Source organism: Microcaecilia unicolor, chromosome 1, assembly GCF_901765095.1.
Source record: "Microcaecilia unicolor chromosome 1, aMicUni1.1, whole genome shotgun sequence".
In the NCBI taxonomy this organism is placed as follows: domain Eukaryota; kingdom Metazoa; phylum Chordata; class Amphibia; order Gymnophiona; family Siphonopidae; genus Microcaecilia; species Microcaecilia unicolor.
Window position 1 is genome coordinate 14,410,189 of NC_044031.1, and position 24,652 is coordinate 14,434,840.

A 24,652-nucleotide genomic window follows, 5' to 3' on the forward strand; every position below is an offset into this window, starting at 1 on the left:
TAAAATGAATGAATAAAAAAATCATACATCACAGATAAAAAATAAGGGGTCCTGTTTACTAAGGTGCGCTAGGAATTTAGAATCTCAGATGCACAAATTCTTATAGAAGATCTCGTGGGCATGGAGGAGTTTTCTCCTTCACACTTCTAGTTTTTGAAGATTTTTACGAGTCCAGTCTACAATACCAAAAATATTTGATAGTACAGAAAATCTCCTATAATAGTCATTACTACTTTTTTTTCTCTCTCAGCAATTTCTGCTTTTTAGTTGTTCCTTCCACCAACAAATAAATAAGCCTTCCTGTGTGGATTCTTTGGTGATTAGATTTGTCTTTTAAATGAAGCTTTTATTAAACTCAGTATATGTAAATGGCTTCACTCCTGTGTGGCTTCTCTGGTGTTTTGTTTTTTGAGGTGTACCTTCTGTGAAGATTTTTCTACACTCAGTGGAGGTAAATGGTTTCATACCAGTGTGGGTTCTCCAATGTCTTTTGAGTGTTCCCTTCTCAGTGTAGCTTTTAGCTACCATATTTTTCGGACTATAAGACGCACCGGACCATAAGACGCTGGTTCTAGCGTGTTGAGGACCAAACTTTTCCCTCTATGGGTCAAAAAGTCTAGATAAGCGCCCCAGATTTTCATGAATATTTTCTTCCGTTTTATTTAATGTTTAGCTTTTTTAACTTCCCACATCATTAACTGATGAACAAGGTTTCGCCAATGCCAGTGTTCTGGCCCTACATCATTTGTCCAATTCTGCAAGATACATTTCTTTGCTATCAAGGTGAGTTTGCGGAGGGACAAAGTGTGCTCTGGTATTTTACCCTTGAATGATCCTGGCAGATTCAGCAGCATCTGTACTGGCGTTCCTGCTATTTTGTGACCCAATAGGTGTGACAAATAAAGGGTTATTTTACCCCAAAACCTTCTGATCTTCCAACAACTCCAAAAACTATGGTAAAATGTGTTATCTGCCCTTCCACATCTCGTACACAGGGGCGTCTGCAATCCCCCAAATTTTGCTAATTGCGCTGGTGCCATGTAGGCTCTATGTATAAAACGGAATGCACATTCCCTATATTGAGCTCCGCTAATCAATTTCGGGATCCCCTTCAATTGCTTTTCAACACCCCAAGACATTAATCTGACTCCCAGGTCTTTCTCCCAGCGCTCTTTCAGCTGTGTGAAGTTTTTGGGTTCAGCATATGCCCAGAGCGCCTTATGTATCCCTGAAATCGATGGCTCTTCGTCAGAGATCTCTACGAAGAAGTTTTTAATTTTCACTCCCTGCTTCTGGGCCAATCGACCTTGATCTAATGACTTAATGTAGTGTTTTAACTGACAATGTGCGAATGTATCGCCCCATTGAATGTTATCTGTTCCCAACAACTGGTTTAGAGTTTTAATCTCTCCATTATCGCCCATCACATCTCCCAGGCATTCCAAACCACTTCCTTCCCATCGTTGAAATACTGGGTTTTCTATGCCTGCCTCAAACATTGGATTCCCTCTAATTGTTAGAAGTTCTGTTATCCCCCTTCCCATCTGTAATCTGCTCTCCAAGAATTGCCATGCTCTCCGTAGAGGCAGCAACAGTAAATTTTTCCTATATATCTCAGGGATCTGCACTGTTTCTAGTTGTATAAGGGATTGCAGCTGCAGCGGTGCGAAATATTCCCTTTCTAATTCTAATGGCGTATAATAAGTTGTTCCTAAAATCCAGTCTCTCACATGCCGCATTAAGCAGGCCATCTTGTATAGCTTCAAGTCCGATAAACCCATCCCTCCCTGCTGCTAACCGCCCTTCATTAACTGTTGTTTCATCTTAGCTTTCTTGTTTTTGCCCAACAGAAATTCATTACCATCTTATAGAATGTTTTCAGATCTTTTCCCATTATGCAGAAAGGTATAGTCTGCATGACATATAACCATCTAGGGAAGATGACCATACGAATTAGGCTCACTCTACCCATCAGCGGCAATTGCAGCTGCCTCCAACTCTCCAACTGTTGTCGAGTCTGAGTCAACAACAACTTAATATTAAGTGGGTATAGGTCTACCACCTTTGTTGTCAGCATTATGCCCAGATATCGGAACGAGTCTGTTGCCCATCTCAAGGGGAAATTTTCCGGCCAGGCCACTGCAATATGTATATTACTAGCCAGCGCCTCTGATTTCTCCAAATTTAGTTTGAACCCCGAGTAGTCTCCGAATTCTTTAAACAGCTCTAGTAAAGCTCGCAATGACTCCACCGGATTCGTGATTGTGACTAGCAGATCATCTGCGAAGGCAGCTAATTTGAATTCTTTTTCCCCAATAGCTACTCCCCTTATTGCGGGCATTGCGACAATATCTCTAATCAATGGGTCTAAATATAAAGCAAAAAGCAATGGTGATAGGGGGCAGCCTTGCTGGGTTCCACGTTTTATGTCAAAATCATCTGAACAGTTGTCATTAACCATTATTCTAGCTTTAGGGGATGTATATAGTGTTCTGAATGCTCTTATAAACCATCCTGCAAAACCATATGCACTTAGCGTTGCAAACATAAAACCCCAGTCAACACGGTCAAACGCCTTCTCGGCATCAAAGCTAATCATCAATGTTGGCTCTGAGTCCCTCCCTACTTTTTCTAACGCTGTTAGGATCCGCCTTAGATTTTTGGAGATTGAGCGTCCCTTAACAAATCCCACTTGCCCCTCCTGCACTAGTTTTGGTAGTACCTGACTCATGCGCCCAGCCAGTATTTTAGCAAATATCTTCATTTCGCAATTCAGCAGCGAAATGGGGCGATATGACTCTGGCAAAGTAGGGTCTCGTTTAGGCTTGGGTATCAAAATAATTTGGGCCATATTCAATTGTGTAGGAAGCAATCCTCTTTCCACCCAACCATTAAAGACCTCTGCCCACGCTGACTCTATCTCCTCTCCTAATAGTTGATAGAATTCTACTCTTATGCCGTCTGGACCCGGCGCCTTCCCCGGTGGACTGTTGGTTATTGCCCAGTGCACTTCATCTACAGTAATTGGTTCGTTTACATTTTTTTGATCCCTTTCCGGAAGGACAGGGTGCGCCACCCCATCAAGATATAGATTACTCGGGAGACCTGGCTCAGTTTCTTCTGTATACAAGTTTTGATAGAAGATTTTAAAGACATCTTGGATTTCCGAATCTGTATGATACATTTTGCCCGTCCCATCCTTTAGGGTTACCACTCTTCTCGATGCCTGCTTACGGGCAACCAGTCTGGCCAGCATCTTCCCACCCTTACTACCATGCTTATATAGTTGGAATTTATAGTATGCTTGGGACTTCACCTCTCTCTCATGGATAAGGGTATTTAAAGCCACTTGTTCTTTCCTCAGACGGACATTAGAAGCCCTGTCATATTTCTTCCGCAATGACACAATTTGTTTCTCTAATCTCAGTATTTCTCTGTCTCGTGCTTTTTTAAATTGGCTTACATAGCTAATGATCTCTCCTCTCAATACTGCCTTTGCTGCCTCCCAGAATATTATGGAATTGGATGCTGTATGTTCATTAAAATGTTTATATTCCCTCTAACTTTTCAACAAATGTTCACGAAAACCCACATTATGGATCAAATAGCTTGGGAACGTCCATTGTTTAAATTTGCTTCCCAATCCTCCAGGGTTCCAGGTCGCCCATACTTCTGCGTGATCTGATATTGCATACGGTCCAATTTGGGCCTCTTGTATCTCTCCAATTAAGATAGAGGCGATACAACTAATAGATAGTTTGTTGGAGAATTTGCCTTTGTCAGCCTCTAAAATTCAGTTGTTAGGCAGGATGGCGAGATTGGTGATATATCACAACTATTTCAAGTTTCAGGACACATTTTACTTACAAATAAAAGGAGTAGCAATGGGGGCTACTGTAGCCCCTACTATTGCGTGTTTATACATGGATCAATTGGAAAAGAAAGGTATTTACACATCTCAATATTTTGGAGGGGTAGTTAAATGGCTACAGTATATTGATGATATACTATTGATATGGCAAGGCACTGAATTGGAATTAAAAATGTTTTTGCAAGAATTAAATGAAATTAGTGATCACATTAAGTTTGTGCACTATATAGGAGTCAGTGAAGTCAATTTTTTAGATATCAACATTCGCTGGGATAACAATAGATTTCATACTCGACTATATCGTAAAAACACTGACCGAAATAGTATGCTTCATTACCGTAGCCATCACCCAAAAGCATTAAAAGATAGTATTCCTACAAATCAATTGTTACGCGTACGTAGAGCATGTAGCTCTAGGGAAGAATTCTGCACTCAGGCAGAACAGATGATCAGTAGGTTTCTGGTTCGAGGCTATCCCCACAAAGTTTTGAAAAATGCTGCTAAGCGAGTATTTAATTATCATCCTGAATGGGAACGGAAGGTGAATAGGGTTAATGAATGTAAACCTTTAACGTGTGTTTTACCTTTCACCAGAGCATCTAATGATATTATAAACATCATTCGTCGACATTGGCCCATGTTAAATATTCATCCTGCATTTAAGGTCACACCCCGGTTTGCTTTTTCTAGGGGTATGAATCTAGGTGAACAATTGGCTAAGAAAAGATGTAACCGTGATAGTTCAGTGGGAAATAGTGGCCACCATAGATGCAATCAATGCACATACTGTCAGTATGCTATGGAAGTTACTTAAATTCAAATTCCTCATTCTGAGAAAATACATTATCTTTATGAAAACACAAATTGCAATACTATTAATTGTATATATGGGGTGATTTGCCCTTGTGGTCTGTGGTATATTGGCTTGACTTCTCGGAGGGTTAAATTGCGTATTTCACAGCATTTAAGTAATATACGTACAGCTCGTTTGGAAGCTCCTATTGTAGCCCACTGGTTGGAAATGCAACACAAATTAGAGGAGTTTCGATTTGTTGTCCTTGATTGTGTTAAGTTAGAGAGGGGTGGTAACATGCCTCAGGCACTACTTAGGAAGGAGCAACGTTATATATTTCAATGGAACACGGTAGCTCCAGCTGGACTCAATAAAGAGATTGAGTGGTTAAACCTCTAGAGTATTTAACCTCTGTGTTAGTTGGTAACCATCTATGCGTTTGGGAGAGCAGTTCTAGCTCACCACCGCATCACTGGTATTTGACTACCCCACCACCTGGATGAGCCAGTAACTGTATCTATGATAGCATGTTAATGTATTTTGAGAGTTTTTAATAATGATATATTAAGTAGAATTAGAGTTAACCCATTGTTATTGTGTTTAGAATTCAAGACCCCTGATGACGCTTTTATAGCGAAACATGAGCATGTTGGGTCCTGGTCGTATGGTGGAATACTATAAGAATTGGAGAGATTGAAACTCTAATACAAATGTAACCACAATTTCAAAAAATATATATATCTGGAACACATGACACTGCTAATGGTGAAAATGGACAGTTTTGGATGTTGCTGACTGATATCATCAATGGTTATTCAGGATTTATCACTAACGTTACAATGGTTTGTTGAAAAAAAGGACAGAACTATTATATAAGTTGGTGATTCAATGAGTCTGATTTGAAGCAAGGCTGAATCTTGTGGGAGACTCTGGAGCAGTGGATTAACACATGATTAAAGAGCTGTGATCACACATTGATGTAAAAGATTGCCAGATATATGCTATTTGAATGTGTTTTGAAAGAGTATTGTGGAGAATTGTTTGGTTTTAAATGTATTGGTGTATGGATTGGTTAATAACTATGGGTTAAGGGAATGGATTTTATTTTAGGAAAATTGTATTGATTTAATAAAGAAATATATTTTAAAATGTTAAACAGTTACTAGTGAATAATTTGTAATATAATGTGTAACTAATTATAGAGTTGAGACCTAGATTGTAATTGTGATTCCCATTAAGGAGCGAGACACCAGCAAATAGTCTATCCTGGACTGTGTGTTATGCGCCCTAGACATATGTGTGTAGTCTCTGTCTTGTGGGTGTATTCTCCAGATGTCCAAGAGGTCCAGAAGGGAGCAAAAATGTAGAAGCCCCTTCGACATCCAGTGAGATGGTGTATGTGTAGCATTTGATTTGTCTACCTGCGGATCCCATACCATGTTAAAGTCTCCTCCCAAAATTAATTGGGAAGAGTCCTCTGTTATCAAATGTCCTATCAGTTTTTTATAGAATTTTGTGTCTATTTGATTTGGTGCATATATGCTGCCCAACAATATTTGTTTCCTAGCCAACATCACCTTGCAAAAATGTACCTCCCATCTGGGTCTTTAATTACATTGCTGATCTTATCCGCCACCCCCTTCCTTATTAAAATGACCACTCCACCTTTCCTCCCTTTTGCTGGTGATCCAATGCTTTCTCCTACCCACCATTTTAAGCTTATCTTGTTCCAACTCGTTCAAATGCGTCTCTTGCAAAAGAGCAACATCCGCCCTGATCTTCTGCAAATATTTCAGTATCTTAGAGCGCTTCACTGGTGACCCTATGCCTCCCACATTCCATGTTACTATTTTTACCATATTTCATGTACTGTGTTGGCATCTGATCTCCCACAAAATTCTTTATCTTCTCGGAGCAGCCACCCCAGCCTATGACTCCTCCCTTTTATCATGTGGTCCACTCGTAGCCTTTCATACTCCATAGCACCAATTTCTACTTTCCTATAAGATTCTATTTGGCCCTCCCTCAGCCCATACCCTCCCCAATGCTGCCCCTTCCTCATCATCCCTCCCCGGCCTTCTGCCCCTCCCCCAATTCCCCCAATCCTCCCTTTGTATCCTGTCCCTCCTGTATGGGACTAGTCACGTTTACGCCCCTCCCGACATTCCCATGAAATTGACAAAGTGTAACAAACAATCCTCCCCTCACAATTAGTTGCGCCTGCTACTTAAGCCCTCCCCTCCAAATTCCCTCCCCGCATGTTCAATTATTCCTCTTATTATAATCATATAATCTAACATAACTTGATAACTGTTCTTAGTGTAGCAATGGTCACTACAACGGGGCAGTGCCAGGCATCCCTTTTAATAGGCACCTCTTCCCTAGGCTCACTGATCTCATCTCATGGCTTCCAGTAACATCTTTACGCTGATGACACCCAGCTCTATCTCTCCACACCAGACATCACCGCAGAGACCCAGGCCAAGGTATCGGCCTGTCTATCCGACATTGCTGCCTGGATGTCCAACCGCCACCTGAAGCTGAACATGTCCAAGACTGAGCTCCTCGTCTTTCCACCTAAGCCCACTTCTCCTCTTCCCCCACTCTCTATCTCAGTTGATGGTACCCTCATCCTCCCCGTCTCATCTGCCCGCAACCTCGGGGTCATCTTCGACTCCTCCCTCTCCTTCTCTGCGCATATCCAGCAGACTGCTAAAACCTGTCGCTTCTTCCTTTTCAACATCAACAAAATTCGCCCTTTCCTCTCTGAGCACACCACCCAAACTCTCGTCCACGCTTTCATTACCTCTCGTCTCGACTACTGCAACTTGCTCCTCACTGGCCTCCCACTCAGCCATCTATCCCCCCTTCAATCCATTCAGAACTCTGCTGCACGTCTCACATTCCGCCAGAACCGATATACTCATATCACCTCTCTCCTCAAGTCGCTTCACTGGCTTCCGATCAGATACCGCATCCAATTCAAGCTTCTCCTCCTTACTTACAAATGCACTACTCTGCTGCTCCACCCTACCTCTCTACCCTCATTTCCCCCTACGTTCCTGCCCGTAATCTCCGCTCACATGACAAATCCCTCCTCTCAGTACCCATCTCCACCATTGCCAATTCCAGGCTCCGCTCATTTTCCCTTCCCTCACCCTATGCCTGGAACAGTCTTCCTGAATCCCTACGCCAAGCCCCCTCCCTACCCATCTTCAAATCCTTGCTTAAAGCTCACCTCTTCAATGCTGCATTCGGAACCTAACCTTTCGAACATATAGGTTGCCCCAATCTGTCTGACCTATCTGATTAACTGTACATTTGTCTTTTTAGATTGTAAGCTCTTCGAGCAGGGACTGTCCTTCCATGTTAAATTGTACAGCGCTGTGTAACCCTAGTAGCGCTTTAGAAATGTTAAGTAGTAGTAGTAATATAATTAACGGATTCAAAATAACAAACAACTAGTTGGCTTCAACTTAAATATGCTTATGCCTTGTTCTTTGACCAATATGCGTATCATTACCAACTCTTCTCTCCACTCTTTCCATGATGAGTGGAAGAGTCCTCTATCTGAAAGGCTGTGTCACAGTAGTCACCAGTTCCAACGTGCCGACCAGCCCATCAGTAGTCCCTCAGATGCAATCTCCGCAAGGTATTTTAGTGCCATTCCGATTGGTCAAATATGCCATCCGTAGACGGTCTCTGCAACAACTGTAATCCAGAGTCTTAAGAGTTGATGAGATATTTAAATTTCCCACATGAGGCAATCCCGCCACTAAATAAAATATATTATATACCTAATACAATTAAAAAAGTAGAAGGAGAAAAATCAGTGGATTTAAATAATATTACAGCCATTCTGGAACAATCCCTAGAAGAACCAACTGAAAGAGCAACTCTGATTGTTTCTTTTGTCTTCCAGCAAGATTTGAACTCAGTAATGAGACTTTATTTTAAAAACCACAAATCGTATATTTGGAGGACATAAAATCTGGATTTATCCAGATGTAACAAAGACTACTCAACAAAAAAGAAAATTGTTTCTCTCGATGAGGTCTAAAACAATAGAAATAGGAGGCTCCTTCCTTCTTGCATATCCATGTAAATGTGTTGTAAGGTTAAATCAAACAAAATATGTGTTCTTTAATCCTGATCAGCTCAAATCTTTCTTAGACTTAAAACAACAATAGAGATTTTGAAGGTGTAAAACGAGAATGTATGCGGCATCAATTTCTTATTTACAGATTAATATAATGTATACTTCACAGATTCCTACCCCCCCCCTTCTCAAATTGAGGTCTAATGAAGCTGAATGATATGTTACTACTGAGGAAAGTAAATTTCTGTTTATTCAATTTGTTTCTAAAGCTGTATTTCACTTAACAGTTTTTGTATGTCTGTTTAAGTTGCAAAAATTTAATAAACAAATAATTAAAAAAAAAAAAAAAAAAAAGAGTTGATGAGATAGATTACTCCTCGTCCGTCTAAGCTTGCTGTGGTTTAGTGACCTTCTACTGCAGTGATTGACGCTTGCCTATTCCTTGTCCATAGATCATTTCGCAAGTTCCCAATCTTTCCTAGCCAATCAAGAAACATGCCAGCAGGAGCGCTCTCAAAGGTCTTCAACTCTCGCTCTACCTGACTGAAACTTTTATTACACTCAGTGCAGTGAAAGGGTTTCATTTTCTCTGGTGTATTTAGAGGTTGCCCTTCTGACTGAAGCTTTTATTACACAGAGCAGTTAAAGGGTTTCATTCTGTGTGAACTCTCTGGTGGTTTGTGAGGGTTGACTTCTCACTGAATCTTTTATTACACTCAAAACAGTTAAAGGGTTTCATTCCTGTGTGGACACTCTGGTGTCGTATGAGGGTTGACTTCTGACTGAAGCATTTATTACACTTAGTGCAGTGAAAGGGTTTCATTTTCTCTGGTGTATTTACAGGTTGCCCTTCTGACTGAAGCTTTCATTACACTCAGAACAGTTAAAGGGTTTCATTCTGTGTGGACTCTCTGGTGGTTTGTGAGGGTTGACTTCTCACTGAATCTTTTATTACACTCAGAACAGTTAAAGGGTTTCATTCCTGTGTGGACACTCTGGTGTCGTATGAGGTTTGACTTCTGACTGAAGCATTTATTACACTTAGTGCAGTGAAAGGGTTTCATTCCTGTGTGGATTCTCTGGTGGAATATGAGGCTTGACTTGTGACTGAAGCTTTTATTACACTCAGTGCAGTGGAAGGGTTTCATTCCTGTGTGGATTCTCTGGTGTATTGTGAGGTATGCCTTCTGACTGAAGTTTTTATTACACGCAGTGCAGTGAAATGGTTTCAATCCTGTGTGGATTCTCTGGTGTATATTGAGGTTTCCCTTCACAGTGAAACTTTTACCACAGTCAGCACATATGAATGGCTTCACACCCAAGTGGATTCTCTGGTGCATTGTTAAATTTGACTTCCGCTTGAAGCTTTTATTACACTCAGTACAACTGAAAGGCTTAATTCCTGTGTGAATTCTCTGGTGTGTTTTGAGGTTTTCCTTCCGACTGAAGCTTTTATTACACTCAGTGCAGTGAAAGGGTTTCAGTCCTGTGTGGATTCTCTGGTGTTTTGTGAGGTGTGACTTCACATTGAATCTTTTACTACACTCAGAACAGTTAAAGGGTTTCACTCCTGTGTGGACACGCTGGTGTCGTATGAGGCTTGACTTCTGCCTGAAGCTTTTATTACACTCAGTGCAGTGAAAGGGTTTCAGTCCTGTGTGGATTCTCTGGTGTTTTGTGAGGTGTGACTTCACATTGAATCTTTTATTACACTCAGAACAGTTAAAGGGTTTCACTCCTGTGTGGACACGCTGGTGTCGTATGAGGCTTAACTTCTGCCTGAAGCTTTTATTACACTCAGTGCAGTGAAAGGGTTTCAGTCCTGTGTGGCTTCTCTGGTGTCTTGTGAGTTGTACCTTCTGACAGAAGCTCTTATTACACTCAGTGCAGTGAAAGGGTTTCATTCCTGTGTGGACACTCTGGTGTCGTATGAAGGTTGACTTGTGACTGAAGCATTTATTACACTCCGTGCAGTGAAAGGGTTTCATTCCTGTGTGGATTCTCTGGTGGAATATGAGGCTTGACTTGTGACTGAAGCTTTTATTACACTCAGTGCAGTGAAAGGGTTTCAGTCCTGTGTGGATTCTCTGGTGTGTTTTGAGGTTTTCATTCTGACGGAAGCTTTTATTACACTCAGTGCAGTGAAAGGGTTTCATTCCTGTGTGGACTCTCTGGTGTTTTGTGAGGGTTGACTTCTGACTGAAGCTTTTATTACACTCAGTGCAGTGAAAGGGTTTCATTCCTGTGTGGGTTCTCTGGTGTATTATGAGGGCTGCCTTCCACTTGAATGTTTTATTACACTCAGTGCAGTGAAACGGTTTCAGTCCTGTGTGGATTCTCTGGTGTGTTTTGAGGTTTTCCTTCCGACTGAAGCTTTATTACACTCAGTGCAGTGAAAGGGTTTCATTCCTGTGTGGATTCTCTGGTGGAATATGAGGCTTGACTTGTGACTGAAGCTTTATTACACTCAGTGCAGTGAAAGGGTTTCAGTCCTGTGTGGATTCTCTGGTGTGTTTTGAGGTTTTCCTTCTGACTGAAGCTTTTATTACACTCCGTGCAGTGAAAGGGTTTCATTCCTGTGTGGATTCTCTGGTGGAATATGAGGCTTGACTTGTAACTGAAGCTTTTATTACACTCAGTGCAGTGAAAGGGTTTCAGTCCTGTGTGGATTCTCTGGTGTATTTTGAGGTTTTCCTTCCGACTGAAGCTTTTATTACACTCCGTGCAGTGAAAGGGTTTCATTCCTGTGTGGATTCTCTGGTGGAATATGAGGCTTGACTTGTGACTGAAGCTTTATTACACTCAGTACAGTTAAATGGTTTCACTCCTGTGTGGCTTCTGTGGTGTTTCTGAGGTATGCCTTCTGACTGAAGCTTTTATTACACTCAGTACAGTTAAATGGTTTCACTCCTGTGTTGATTCTCTTGTGCATTGTGAGGTTTGTTTTCCAACAAGTGCTTGAACCACTATCAGCACAAGTATACAATCTCTTGTTTTTCTGGTCTTTCAAGAAGTTTGCCTTCCTGCAAAAGACTTTTTCAGGTGTACTAGAAGTGATCGATTTCTCACCATTTTGCACTTTATTATAATCTGTGAAAGCATCTTCATGACTGAAACTTTTCATACATTCAGTACTGGAAACTAGTGTCTCTCCTATGTAGAATTTTGCATTTCTGATTAAGTTTTCTTCTTGATTGAAGCTTTTGTCACAACCAGGATATGAAGCTAGTCTCTCATTAGTGTTCTTTTTCTGGTATTTTGTAATATTTTCTCTATTGGGAAAGCTTTTCCCATATTCTGTACTTGTATACACTCTAGTTTATGAATAATTCATGTTGCACTTGCTCTTTCTTCCTACTAAAACCTTTTCCACACTCAGAAGATGTAGAATATGTTCTTTTATGCACGTTTTCTGTTGTCCTTGTGGTTCTCTCTTTGACAGACGTTTTTCCCATAGTTCGTACATGTAGATGGTGTCTCTTCATTATCGGATCTAGGATGCGATTTCAGAATGAAATGATCGCTGAGGAATATCTCACATACATCACATAAACATCTTTGATCTCTCATCTGTATGATATTACTGGTACTGTGTTCACACGGAGCTGAGCCTTCTGGTGAATGTTTTTGTTTATTTACATTTTTTCCCTTTTTTCCCCAGTCAGAACAGGAAGGAGTCTCCTCTTTCTCTCTTTCTGATAACATCTTTTCCCTTTCAGGTTTCTCACTGAGCTTCCAGTCATGTGTCTTTGTATTACTGCTTCTGGGATCATCTTTTTCTATAAATAAATAAATATATAAGAGCATTGCAGATTATTGTAGGAGAACAGTTTAGTAATACAAAAACCCTTCCTAAATCTGCCCCTCCCCAACCCCACAATCAAGTTGATATATCTTTTTAGTAATATCTTTATTAGAATCACACAATGATAAGAACAATAATATCTGTAAGAAGAGATATAACATTATAGCGTGGTAATTTTCAAGTTTCATCCCCCCACACACATTCACTGCAAGGGATCAGACCGCACATGTTGTTCTTCACAGCAGTTTGATCCGCAAATGATAGAGCAAAACCTTACCACCCTCCACCCCTTCCTAAAGTCCATACTTCAAGTTATAGGTTCTGCAAGTAGCTAAGAGCATGATGTGGCAACAATCCCACCCTGAGGACCAAATTTGTTGAAAAGACTTCCAGGCTCCAGGAGGCCACTGACTAGTGTCCAGTCTTCATTAGATCGACAAGTTCATTCCTCCAAGCAGCCTGTCTCCAACACATCAAAATATTCTTTCTGGATTAAAAAATAAGCCTTATGCAGCAGACAATTAGGGCCCGATCACAGACCCAAGGAAACAAAATTTCAAGAACTGAATGTCCACCCAGAGAGGCAGGCGTCTACCCAGTATTACTGAAAGATGCATCTGCACCCGCATCCAGAAATGTTTTATTAAGGATCAGGCCCAGAGCAGAAGCACTAATGTAGCCGGCTCAGCTGTAGAACTTGAGCATTCTGCTGTTGCCACTATTTGAGCCAGAAAGGCCCGATCGAGGGAAATGTAACGTGTAGGACGCTTCAGGTGTTTCATGAGCAAACGCAGCTGATCACTCATAACTACTGAAGGCCCCGACTGGTTCTAAGATCAACAAGGCCGCCTCCACCCTTCCTACCCACAGAAGGATCCATTGCAATATTAAAGCCCCTCAGAACTAAAAGAGGGAAATGTAGTTCTCCGAGGACAAGCAGGCTGCTTGTTCTCACATGTGGGTCGACGTCCACGGCGGCCCCAGGAACGGCAATTTTTCCAAAGCAAAATCCAGAAAGTTTTGCCAGAGCCTACTGGCGCCCGGGGCACGTGAACGTCTTTCCGCCTGTCGCGCGAGAGTCCCCACTCAGTTCCATTTTTTCTGCAGTGAAGAGAGGCAGCGTTTTTGAAATCTCTCCTCTCAGCCCTTCACAGTTTTGGAGATTTACTCCATTTTTCTCTTTTAGTTACTTTTTATACGGTTTCTTTATTTAAAAAAAAAAGTCCTTTTTAGTTTTTTCTGCCCTTCTTAAGTTTCCTTTCGCTTCCGCCGCGGCCCTCTTAGACCGTGCGTACGCGTGTTCTCCTTTTTGTGATCTTCTTTAAGGCACAATCGTAAACTTTGATCTCACTGCCACTATTTTTTCCGTCCATGACATTGAGGACTCCCAGCGGCTTCAAAAAGTGTACTTGGTGCAACCGGTCGATGCGTGGTGTCTTCAGTGCCTTGGACCCGACCATCGCCCAGACGCATGTAAGTTGTGTGTTAGTCTGAAAGGGCGGACACAGGCGTGGAGATAAGCTCTTCGAGACCTACTTTTTGGAGCTTCGACCAGTTCCTCCGCGTCGACAGCGACATCAGTACCGAGGTCGTCGTCGTCGATATTGGCACCGGGGATGGCGTCGACTTTAGGAGCACAGGTAATGGCTGTCCAGAGACCACCAAATGCTGGTAGCAGTGAGGCGTCGAGTGGGTCTCCACCTGTCTCGAAGACTCCTGCTGTGCAGGCCCTCTCGGACCGACCGCTCTCGGACCCGACCCCGAGGAGGCGTGTGGATTCCACATTCTCCTCGTCGATACTGAGGCATATCGATAACGTGCATTGAGCGAAGGCGAAGAAGCATTGTCATCGGTCTCCTTCCAAGCACGGTACCGGGAGCTCTGGGGCGCCGAAGGATTCGGTACCCGTGAAGCGCTGACGTCGGGAGGAACACTCACCCTAAATACAAGAGGTGTCGGTGCGTCGGTCTTCGGGCAGTCCAGTACCCGCCTCCTCAACCTCCACAGATTCTGACACTGATTCCTGCACCGACCCTGCAGCCTTGCTCGACAGCGACTCTAGACGAGCGCATCCGAGCCATTCTTCCAGGTCTTCTGGAAGGGTTGCTGCGTCAGTCTGCTCCGGTACCAGGGGTACTTGTGCCCTCTGTACCGTTGATGGAAGCGGCAGCTGGTTCTATGCCTGTGGAGAGATCTCTGACACCGGTGCCGCCTGCGGCATCGGCTGTCACCCAGGTCGACTCCCCGTCGACATCGTTGGAGGGAGCTTCATCGCCACCGGCATAGGAGTCGACTTCTTGACACCGCCATCGAGGACATGGTTCCTCGGCGTCGACATGGGCCCGGTTTCGGACTGCAGTTGTGGTCTTCCCTCTGATCCTACTCCTTCACCAGAAAGAAAGCTTTCTCCCCCGGAGTCTTTCTTTCTCTTCATTTGTCCAGGGAATGTCTGTGGCTATTACCTTCCCTGTGGTATCTGAGGATGAGCCCAGGACTGAGATGCTCGAGGTCCTTGACTATCCTTCGCCACCTAAGGAGTCATCCACGGTTCCTTTGCATAATGTGCTCAAGGAGACTCTTATGCGGAACTGGATGAAACCACTAAGTAATCCCACTATTCCCAAGAAAGCTGAGTCCCAATATCGGATTCACGGAGAACCTGAGCTGATGAAGTCGCAGTTACCTCATGACTCTATGGTTGTGGATTCCGCTCTCAAGAGAGCCAGGAGTTCTAGAGACTTGCCTCAGCGCCCCCCGGGAAGCGAATCTAGAACCCTGGACTCTGACTCTGACCCCTGAACCCTAACCCCTGGTAAGCCTTTCCTCAGCTGAGAGGTGCCCAGCTCTACCACCGGCTGCCTTTAGGTGCTGTGGAGGACTTGCAGCTCATCTGCATATCCTTACAGCCTTCTCCGGGGTGACACCCAGGTCCACTCCGATCCACTCAGGGCCTCCGCTCTAGGTGCCCAGCGCTCCACCAGGTGCTGTGGAGGACTTGCAGCCCTTCTGCATTTCCTCACAGCTGTATCCGGAGTGACTCCAGTTCCACCCCAATCCTCCCAGGGCCCTCGCTCCAAGTGCACAGAGTTTCCAGGTGCTTTTTGGCTAGGATCAGGCGACCCTCAGGGGGAGGAATGCTGGCTTCGGCCTAACCCCTGGTAAGCCTTTCCTCAGCTGAGAGGTGCCCAGCTCTACCACCGGCTGCCTTTCAGGTGCTGTGGAGGACTTGCAGCTCATCTCCATATCCTTACAGCCTTCTCCGGGGAGACACCCAGGTCCACTCCGATCCACTCAGGGCCTCCGCTCTAGGTGCGGCACGCGGGGCATTTTTCTCTTTACATCTAATCTTCTTCCCAGTTGCTAAAGTACCTCAGTCATTTATGGCCCCTATTCACATTCTCTTCCTAGCCCTGTCCCTTCCTAATCTTTTCCCTCACCCCCTACCTCTCTCCGCCACAGGAACTCACTGCCCATCCATCGACTTCATCACCTCACCTTCCCTCCTACCCTCTTCCTCCCTCTTGGCTTTTAATCTCCACCTCTTTCTTCCGTCCATTTTGCCTTCCCCATTCCACCTAAATACCTCTCGCCTTCGACGCCTTCGTGGCCACACCTCTCCTACTCTCCTCCACTCTCTTTTACTCCTTCTCTTACTCTCAGCCGGTGACATCAATCCCAATCCTGGCCCCCCTCACCAACTATTATCCCAACTCTGCAGATCTCACCGCAACCTCTCTAACCTCATCTCTATTTCTCTACTCCGCTCCTCTTCGCTGCCATTCTCTTGCGCCCTATGGAATGCCCGCTCTATCTGTAACAAACTCGCCTATATCCAGGACCTCTTTATCTCGCGTCACCATAACAGAAACCTGGCTCTGCCCTGATGACTCTGCTTCAGTCGCAGCCCTGTGCCATGACGGTTATCTATTTTCACATACTCCTCGCCCTACTGGCCGTGGGCGCGGTGTTGGACTACTTCTCTCTCCCTCCTCCAGATTTCAACCCCTTCTTCCACCTCAATCTCACTGGTTTTTCCTCCTTTGAGTCCACTCTATCCGCCTTTTCTCTCCTCTGCCTCTTCAAATAGCGGTCATTTATCGTCCCCCTGATAAGTCCCTTTCATCCTTTCTCAGTGACTTTGACGCCTGGCTTGCCTTCTTCCATGATCCTTCCTCCCCCTCTCTCATCCTTGGTGACTTTAATATTCCTGCTAATGATCCTTCTGACTCTTATATTTCCAAGTTACTCGCTTTAACGTCCTCCTTTAATATCCAACTATGCTCCACCTCCCCCACTCATCAAAATGGTCACTGTCTTGATCTCATCTTCTCCTCCAACTGTTCACCCTCTAGTTTCTTTGCCTCTGATCTTCCCTCCTCTGATCACCATCTTATAACTTTCACACTTAAATCTCCTCCCTCCCAGTCCCGTCCTATCTTATCTAATTTATCTAGGAATCTTCACGTATTGACCCTTCATCTCTATCCTCCCATGTTTCAAACCTCCTCTCTACTGTGGCACCATCCACGTCTGTCAATGAGGCTGTTTTTTTCTTACAACAATAATCTATCCTCTGCCTTAGACACTCTTGCACCTTTGATGACCCGCCCTGTAAGGCGTACAAAACCCCAATCCTTGGCTGACTTCTAATATCCGCTACCTACGTTCCTGTACCCACTCCGCCGAACGCCTCTGGCGGAAATCTCAGGCCCTTGCTGATTTCTTACACTTTAAGTTCATGCTGACCTCCTTCCAATCTGCTCTTTTACGTGCCAAACAGGATTATTATATCCAACTGACCAACTCTCTTGGCTCTAATCCTCGACTTCTCTTCACACACATTGAAACCTCTCCTCAAGGTGCCCCCTCCCCCAACTCCCCTTCATTATCTCCTCAGACCCTTGCTGAATTCTTTCACAACAAGGTTCAAAAGATAAACCTTGCTTTCTTTACCTCACCACCTCTCCCTCCACTAGTCCGTTCCCCTCGCTCTCCTTCCCCTCATTCCCTTTCCTCCTTTCCTGAAGTTACTATTGAGGAAACTACACTTCTCCTTTCTTCCTCAAAATGTACCACCTGTTCCTCTGATCCCATTCCCACCACCTTCTTAATACCATCTCTCCTGCTCTTATTCCTTTTATCTGTCACATTCTCAACCTCTCACTTTCCACTCCGACTGTCCCTGCTGCCTTTAAACATGCTGTGGTCACACCTCTCCTTAGAAGCCTTCACTCGACCCTACTTGTCCCTCTAATTACCGACCCATCTCCCTCCTTCCTTTTCTCTCCAAATTACTTGAGCGTGCTGTTCACCGCCCTTGCCTTGATTTTCTCCTCCTCACATGCTATTCTTGACCCACTACAATCTGGTTTTTCGCCCTCTTCAACTCAACCGAAACTGCGCTTACTAAAGTCTCCAATGACCTATACTGGCTAAATCCAGAGGTCAATATTCCATCCTCATTCTTCTTGATCTTTCCTCTGCTTTTGACACTGTCGATCACAGCATACTTTCTCGATACCCTGTCCTCACTTGGTTTCCAGGGCTCTGTCCTTTCCTGGTTCTCTTCCTACCTCTCCCTCTGCACCTTTAGTGTTCACTCTGGTGGAGCCTCTTCTACTTCTATCCCTCTGCCTGTCGGCGTACCTCAGGGTTCTGTTCTTGGTCCCCTCCTCTTTACTATCTACACTTCTTCCCTTGGTTCATTAATCTCATCCCATGGCTTTTCCTACCATCTCTATGCTGATGACTCCCAAATCTACCTTTCTACCCCTGATATCTCACCTTGCATCCAAACCAAAGTTTCAGCGTGCTTGTCTGACATTGCTGTCTGGATGTCTCAACGCCACCTGAAATTAAATATGACCAAAACCAAGCTTCTCATTTTCCCCCCCAAACCCACCTCCCCGCTCCCCCCCGTTTCTATTTCTGTTGATGGCTCTCTCATTCTCCCTGTCTCCTCAGCTCGAAACCTTGGGGTCATCTTGACTCTTCTCTCTCCTTCTCTTGCTCATATCCAGCAGATTGCCAAGACCTGTCGTTTCTTTCTTTCAACATCCGTAAAATCCGCCCCTTTCTTTCCGAGCACTCTAACCAAAACCCTCATCCACACCCTTGTCACCTCTTGTTTAGACTACTGCAATCTGCTTCTTGCTGGCCTCCCACTTAGTCACATCTCCCCTCTCCAGTCAGTTCAAAACTCTGCTGCCCATCTCATCTTCCGCCAGGGTCGCTTTACTCATACTACCCCTCTCCTCAAGACCTTCACTGGCTCCCTATCCGTTTTCGCATCCTGTTCAAACTTCTTCTACTAACCTATAAATGTACTCACTCTGCTGCTCCCCAGTATCTCTCCACACTCGTCCTTCCCTACACCCCTTCCCGTGCACTCTGCTCCATGGATAAATCCTTCTTATCTGTTCCCTTCTCCACTACTGCCAACACCAGACTTCGCGCCTTCTGTCTCGCTGCACCCTACGCCTGGAATAAACTTCCTGAGGCCCCTACGTCTTGCCCCATCCTTGGCCACCTTTAAATGCTAGACTGAAAGCCCACCTCTTTAACATTGCTTTTGACTCGTAACCACTTGTAAGCACTCGCCTCCACTACCCTCCTCTCTTCCTTCCCGTTCACATTAATTGATTTGATTTGCTTACTTTATTTATTTTTGTCTATTAGATTGTAAGCTCTTTGAGCAGGGACTGTCTTTCTTCTATGTTTGTGCAGCGCTGCGTACGCCTTGTAGCGCTATAGAAATGCTAAATAGTAGTAGTAGTAGTAGATAAAGGCGTATCAGGCCTCTATGCTCGTGGCCAAAATTCAATCTTACCAGCTCTACACGAGCATTAACGTGGGGAACACGGTGAAGCAATTGGGCGGACTTAGTTGATAAGCTCCCTCTGGAGCAGGCCAAGCTTTTTTCAGGAGGTGGTCAGGCAGCAGAAGGCGTATAGTAAATTCCTGTCCAGGGGGTGCTTACGATTCTTTTGATGTTGCATCCAGAACCGCTGCCCAAGGTATAGTGATGCGCAGACTCTCGTGGCTGCGTGCCTCTGACCTGGACAATCGAGTCCCGCAGCAGATTGTGGATGTCCCTTGCCGGGGGGGGGTGGGATAATATTTTTGGTGAGAAAGTCGAGCAAGTGTTGATCAGATCACTCAGCCGGAAACCGATATGGACAATCTTTCCCCGCTGGGGCGCCTTCTGCTTCTACCTCATCAGGTAGACGATTTTTCCGGGGACGGAAGAATGCACCATATGCTTATAACAAACGTAGGTACAATCCTCCTTCTCAACAGCCTTCTCAGGCTCATCCCCAGCACGCTCATTCTCATTCAACAGCGTGCGCCAAGGCAGGCCCCCGTGGCTCCCCCAGCAAAAGCAAGGGGACGGGCTTTGACTGGCTCCAGCTGAGCATAGCCACTATAAACGTGTCCGTGCCAGACGGTTAAAATTTTTTCATCAAAGATAGACTCTCATAACCTCTGATGATTGGGATCTTCAAATAGTCCAGTTAGTATACTCCCTCAATTTGAAATCCAGACTCCAAATTGCCCACAGGGAGCTCAATCCTTCAGCTTCCAGCACAGGCAGGTACTTGCATAGGAACTCTCCGCCCTTCTCAGCGCCAATGCGGTTGATCCCGTTCCACCAGGCCAAGAAGGGCTGGGATTCTATTCCAGGTACTTTCTTGTGCCAAAAGAAAACAGGGGGGATGTGTCCCATCCTAGACCTAAGGGCCCTGAACAAATTCCTAGTCCCACAAAATTCAGGATTGTTTCCCTGGGCATCCTGCTTCCCATGATTCAGGAAAACGATTGGCTATGCTCTCTGGACTTAAAGGATGCTTATACACAGATCCCGATATTCCAGCTCACAGGAAGTATCTTCGATTCCATCTGGGAGCGCAGCACTTCCAGTATTGTGTGCTGCCCTTTGGTCTGGCGTCTGCACCCAGGGTCTTTACAAAATGCCTGGCAGTAGTGCAGCGTCGCTACGCAGACTGGGAGTGCATGTTTTCCCTTATCTCGACGATTGGCTGGTGAAGAACACCTCAGAGGCAGGAGCTCTACAGTCCATGCAGATGACTACTCAACTGCTGGAGCTACTCGGGTTTGTTATAAATTACCCCAAGTCCCATCTTTTCCCTGTTCAGAAACTGGAATTCATAGGCGCTCTGCTGGACTCTCAGATGGCTCGTGCCTATCTTCCAGAAGCAAGAGCAGACAATCTTCTGTCTCTAGTTCCATGGCCAGGGCGTCTCAGCAGATCACAGCTCGGCAGATGTCGAGACTTCTAGACCATATGGCCTCCACAGTCCATGTGACACCCATGGCCCATTCTTCACATGAGATCAGCTCAATGGACCCTAGCTTCTCAGTGGTATCAAGCTGCAGGGGATCTAGAGGATGCAATCCAGCTGTCCACCGTTTTCACAATTCCCTTCACTGGTGGACAATTCGATCCAATTTGACCTTGGGACGTCCTTTTCAAATTCCTCAGCCACAAAAAGTGCTGACACGGATGCATCCCTCCTGGGGTGGGGAACTCATGTCGATGGGCTTCACACTCAAGGAGTTTGGTCCCACCAGGAAAAAGGTCTTCAGAGCATTCAGCGGTCTGGAATGCTCTAAAGGCTTTCAGAGATCATGTGGAATCGCACGATGATGTCTCACGCTCTAGTCTCCTGGCGCGGACCCAGGGCTCTGTGAGCTCTGTCCAATTCAATCCTCTCTGCTGCCGCCTCGGTCCCCATCAGGGTTGCACATATGATTTGTACTATTTGTGGGATGTCTTCCGTCTCTCCACCCTCTGGGACTCCGCGAAATCGGAGGTTGTTCCTCCTGCCCCGATTTTCTAAGTCGTCCAATTTATAGGCCAAATCTTTCATTTTTTGATCCAGTTCCTGTATTTGTGCTTCGTGAGCAGTTTAGAGTGTCCGCATGCTCATCCAGCCAAAGTTCTGCTTCTTCCACTCGTCCCCCCAGCTCGCAGAGATCCGTGCTAAGCACCTCCATTTTGTCTAATATTTCTTCTTTCGATTTTTGGATGTCCTCTTGGATTCCCGACAGAATCTGTCTGAGTTCACCCGAGACACCCTTTTTTGCGGGGGGCCTCCGCGATTCCGCCAGCGATAAGGCCGAGTCGGAGTTGGAGGGCGAGGCCTGCGCCATTGCCTCGTGGCACTTCGGGGTCTTATTCGGCCCGCCGCCCCCCGACTTCTCTGCGTCTTTATTTCGCGCTGAGTGCACTTTGCTCATACCGTCTGACAATCGTTGCCAACCAGGAATATTTTGGAGCAGCGGAAAACAACTGATGGTAGCCGATGATAGCTTTTTATAGCAGCGAGGAGCGGGAGCTAAGAAGTTAGGCTGCCATTGCCAGCGGTAACGTCACTTCCTCCCCCCGAGCATAGTAGTTTCTGTACTATGATTAAGACGAAAGCTGGTTTGATGAGAACGTAAGATATGATTTTTCAGAGATCAGAAGTTTGCTGGTAAACTATAGACAAGGTAAGTTTGGCCAAGAATGGAAGATTTGCTATCGGACAATAGTTTGCTGGATCATCAAAAGAATGGGCGGGATCTTTAATCTTAGGATGTACATATGCCGATTTTCAGTTGGAAGGAACCACCCCCGTGGACAAACTGAGAGTGACCATAGAATGGATGTATGGAAGAAATGTGGTAGGAACCACTTGATGAGATGAGAAGGGAGAGAATAGTTGGCGCTGTAGTGGATTTCATCAACTAAATGAGTCAACTAAGCTCAGGAAATGAAGGAAGAGTAAAGGTTGCCATTACTCCCCTAGAGACTGAAGAAACTAGAGCATCACCAGCTTGTAGCGTAGTAAGGGGCAACGAAGATAAAAGTGGTGCCATAGGATGGGGTGAGGTAGACGGGATATGAAGCTTCAGAATCTTATTTTCAAAAATATCGGCTAGGGACCGGGCATCAGGAACTGTCCAAAGAAGTTTTTGAGGTGTACAAAATGTGGAAGCAACCAGAGGATTAGATAAAGCTTAGAGTATGTAGGACCTCTGGAAATTTGAGTACAATAGTAGTCCTTTTCCAAGAGAGCGGAGCTGTTGTTTCATTTGTTGCAGTTCTGCCATGTACCATGGAACAGTATGTTTGCAATTAAGTGAGGGATCGTAAGAGGTAAGCGGAAGCAAGAGTGTCAAAGTCCCTCTTAATCTCAGAGTTCCAAGAACATGCCTGATAAGTCGGGTAGATCGACAAAAGAAGAGAAGGTGAATGCACATCCACCTAATAAATAATCATAAGAAAGTTTACTAATTTCTCTATGGAAAATAGTTTTCCTGGAGGACCGACTAAGCTCTCTAGAAGAGCATTGAAAGAAGACGAGAGAGTGATCTGTCCAGGATAGGGAGAGGAGGGAGACCTCACTTACCAAGGGAGTAGAAAGTACTGAGGAAAGGACCAGGTTCAAGATGTGGTCATCACGATGAGTTGGTTGACTCACATCTTGGGCCAGGTTCAGATCAGAGAAGAGCCATAGAAGATGTAAAGCAAACGACAAAGTAGAGTCATCACAATGAATATTAAAGCCACCCGACCATTAACTGAGAGTGCGAGTTACAGTAGTCAGTAAGTAGAGAACTGCAGAAGCTGAAAAGAAGTTGTTGAAGGAGGGTGGTAGAGCAGGAGGAAGTTGAAAGGCTTCTTGGGGCCTGAGAGAGTGGAGAAAAAGCAGAGAAGCTAAACTGGGCGAATAATACCTTAAGGCCCCCCCCCCCCCACCTTACGACGGCCAGGCCTGTTGATAGGATGGTAAAGATAGCCAGAAGGGATTGCATGATTAACATATGATGCATCAGCTTCTGAAAGCCAGGTTTCTGTAAGACAGAGCAGGTCCAGGGAACAGGAAATAATGAGATCATGTATTAAAAATTATTCCTCAGGGAATGTGTGTTAAGAAGGCCGATCCGCTTCATCCATGAAGACTGGTTGCCAGGGGATGGAGACAAACGAGCTACTGAGGAAAGTGGGTATAGACACTGATACAAGCAGCGAGTGGAGGGAGGTTGAAAAAAGCATGATCTGTGGCCCCAACGGCAGGAATAGTGTGCGAGAAGACATGGTGAAATAAAGAAATAGGAAGAATGCAGGGACACAAGAGTGCCAGTGAGTCTGGGGAGGCAACAAGCACCAGTGAGGCTTTGCTGACGTCACTCCCGGTGCAGGGCAGGAACAGCAGCTTGGAAACCGCCACTAACGCGGCTTGTTTTTTTTTTTGTCTGGGGAGGTGAAAACACAGAACAGCAGTGTCAGGTTCTCAGGTTCAGAGCCGCGGGGCTGGGCTTGGAGCAAACGTGAGCCCTTGGGCTGCTGACGAGGAGCGACAGCAGCAGGCAAAACCCACAACAACAGGGTAAGCACACCGGCAGGGACTGCAGGCACTGCCCAGCGAACCAGAACACATGGACTGGAATCCCCGGACTGGAGGACACAGGACTGGAACACTGGACTGCAATCCCCCGGACTGGAACACACCCCGGACCGGAACACACTGGACTGGAGCACACCAGACTGGAACACACACCGGACGGAACACACTGGACTGGAGCACACTGGACTGGTCCACACAGCTTCACCTGCACTTAGCTACTAAGCCCCCAGGAGTTGAGCTCATGGGTTCGAGTAGCCGGCAGGACTTACTGGACGACACAGGGACCAGGACTACAACAAGCTGTAACTGGAGTGCACTACATAACTCCTAAAGTGACCAAAAGTGTTCCTAAGCCCAGCACCAACAGAAAAGCTCCTAAGCCCTCCACTAACAGCAGTGCCCCTAACAGAAACTAACAGGGGTGCCCTACGCCCTACACTAACAGAAGTGCAGGGAAGCCACAAGGGAAAAGGAAGGGAAGACAAAAGCCAGACCTAACTGGTGCTTCCTAAGCACCAAGCTGCAGCAGCTAAACATGGGTTCTCACCCGGTACTTCCTAAGCACCACTCCAGAAGCTAAACACAGGTCACGAGGAAAAGCGGGGTGTAATGGTGAGCACAAGGAAAAAGCAGGAAAGCCAAATACCAAATAACAAAAGGTGCTTCCTAA

The 24,652-nt window shown here is 45.3% G+C and overlaps 1 pseudogene; it reads right to left on the reverse strand.

The window, feature by feature from the left end:
• Positions 1-8,921: 8,921 nt before the first annotated feature.
• Positions 8,922-24,652, reverse strand: part of LOC115473019 — a 30,219-nt pseudogene continuing 14,488 nt past the window's right edge.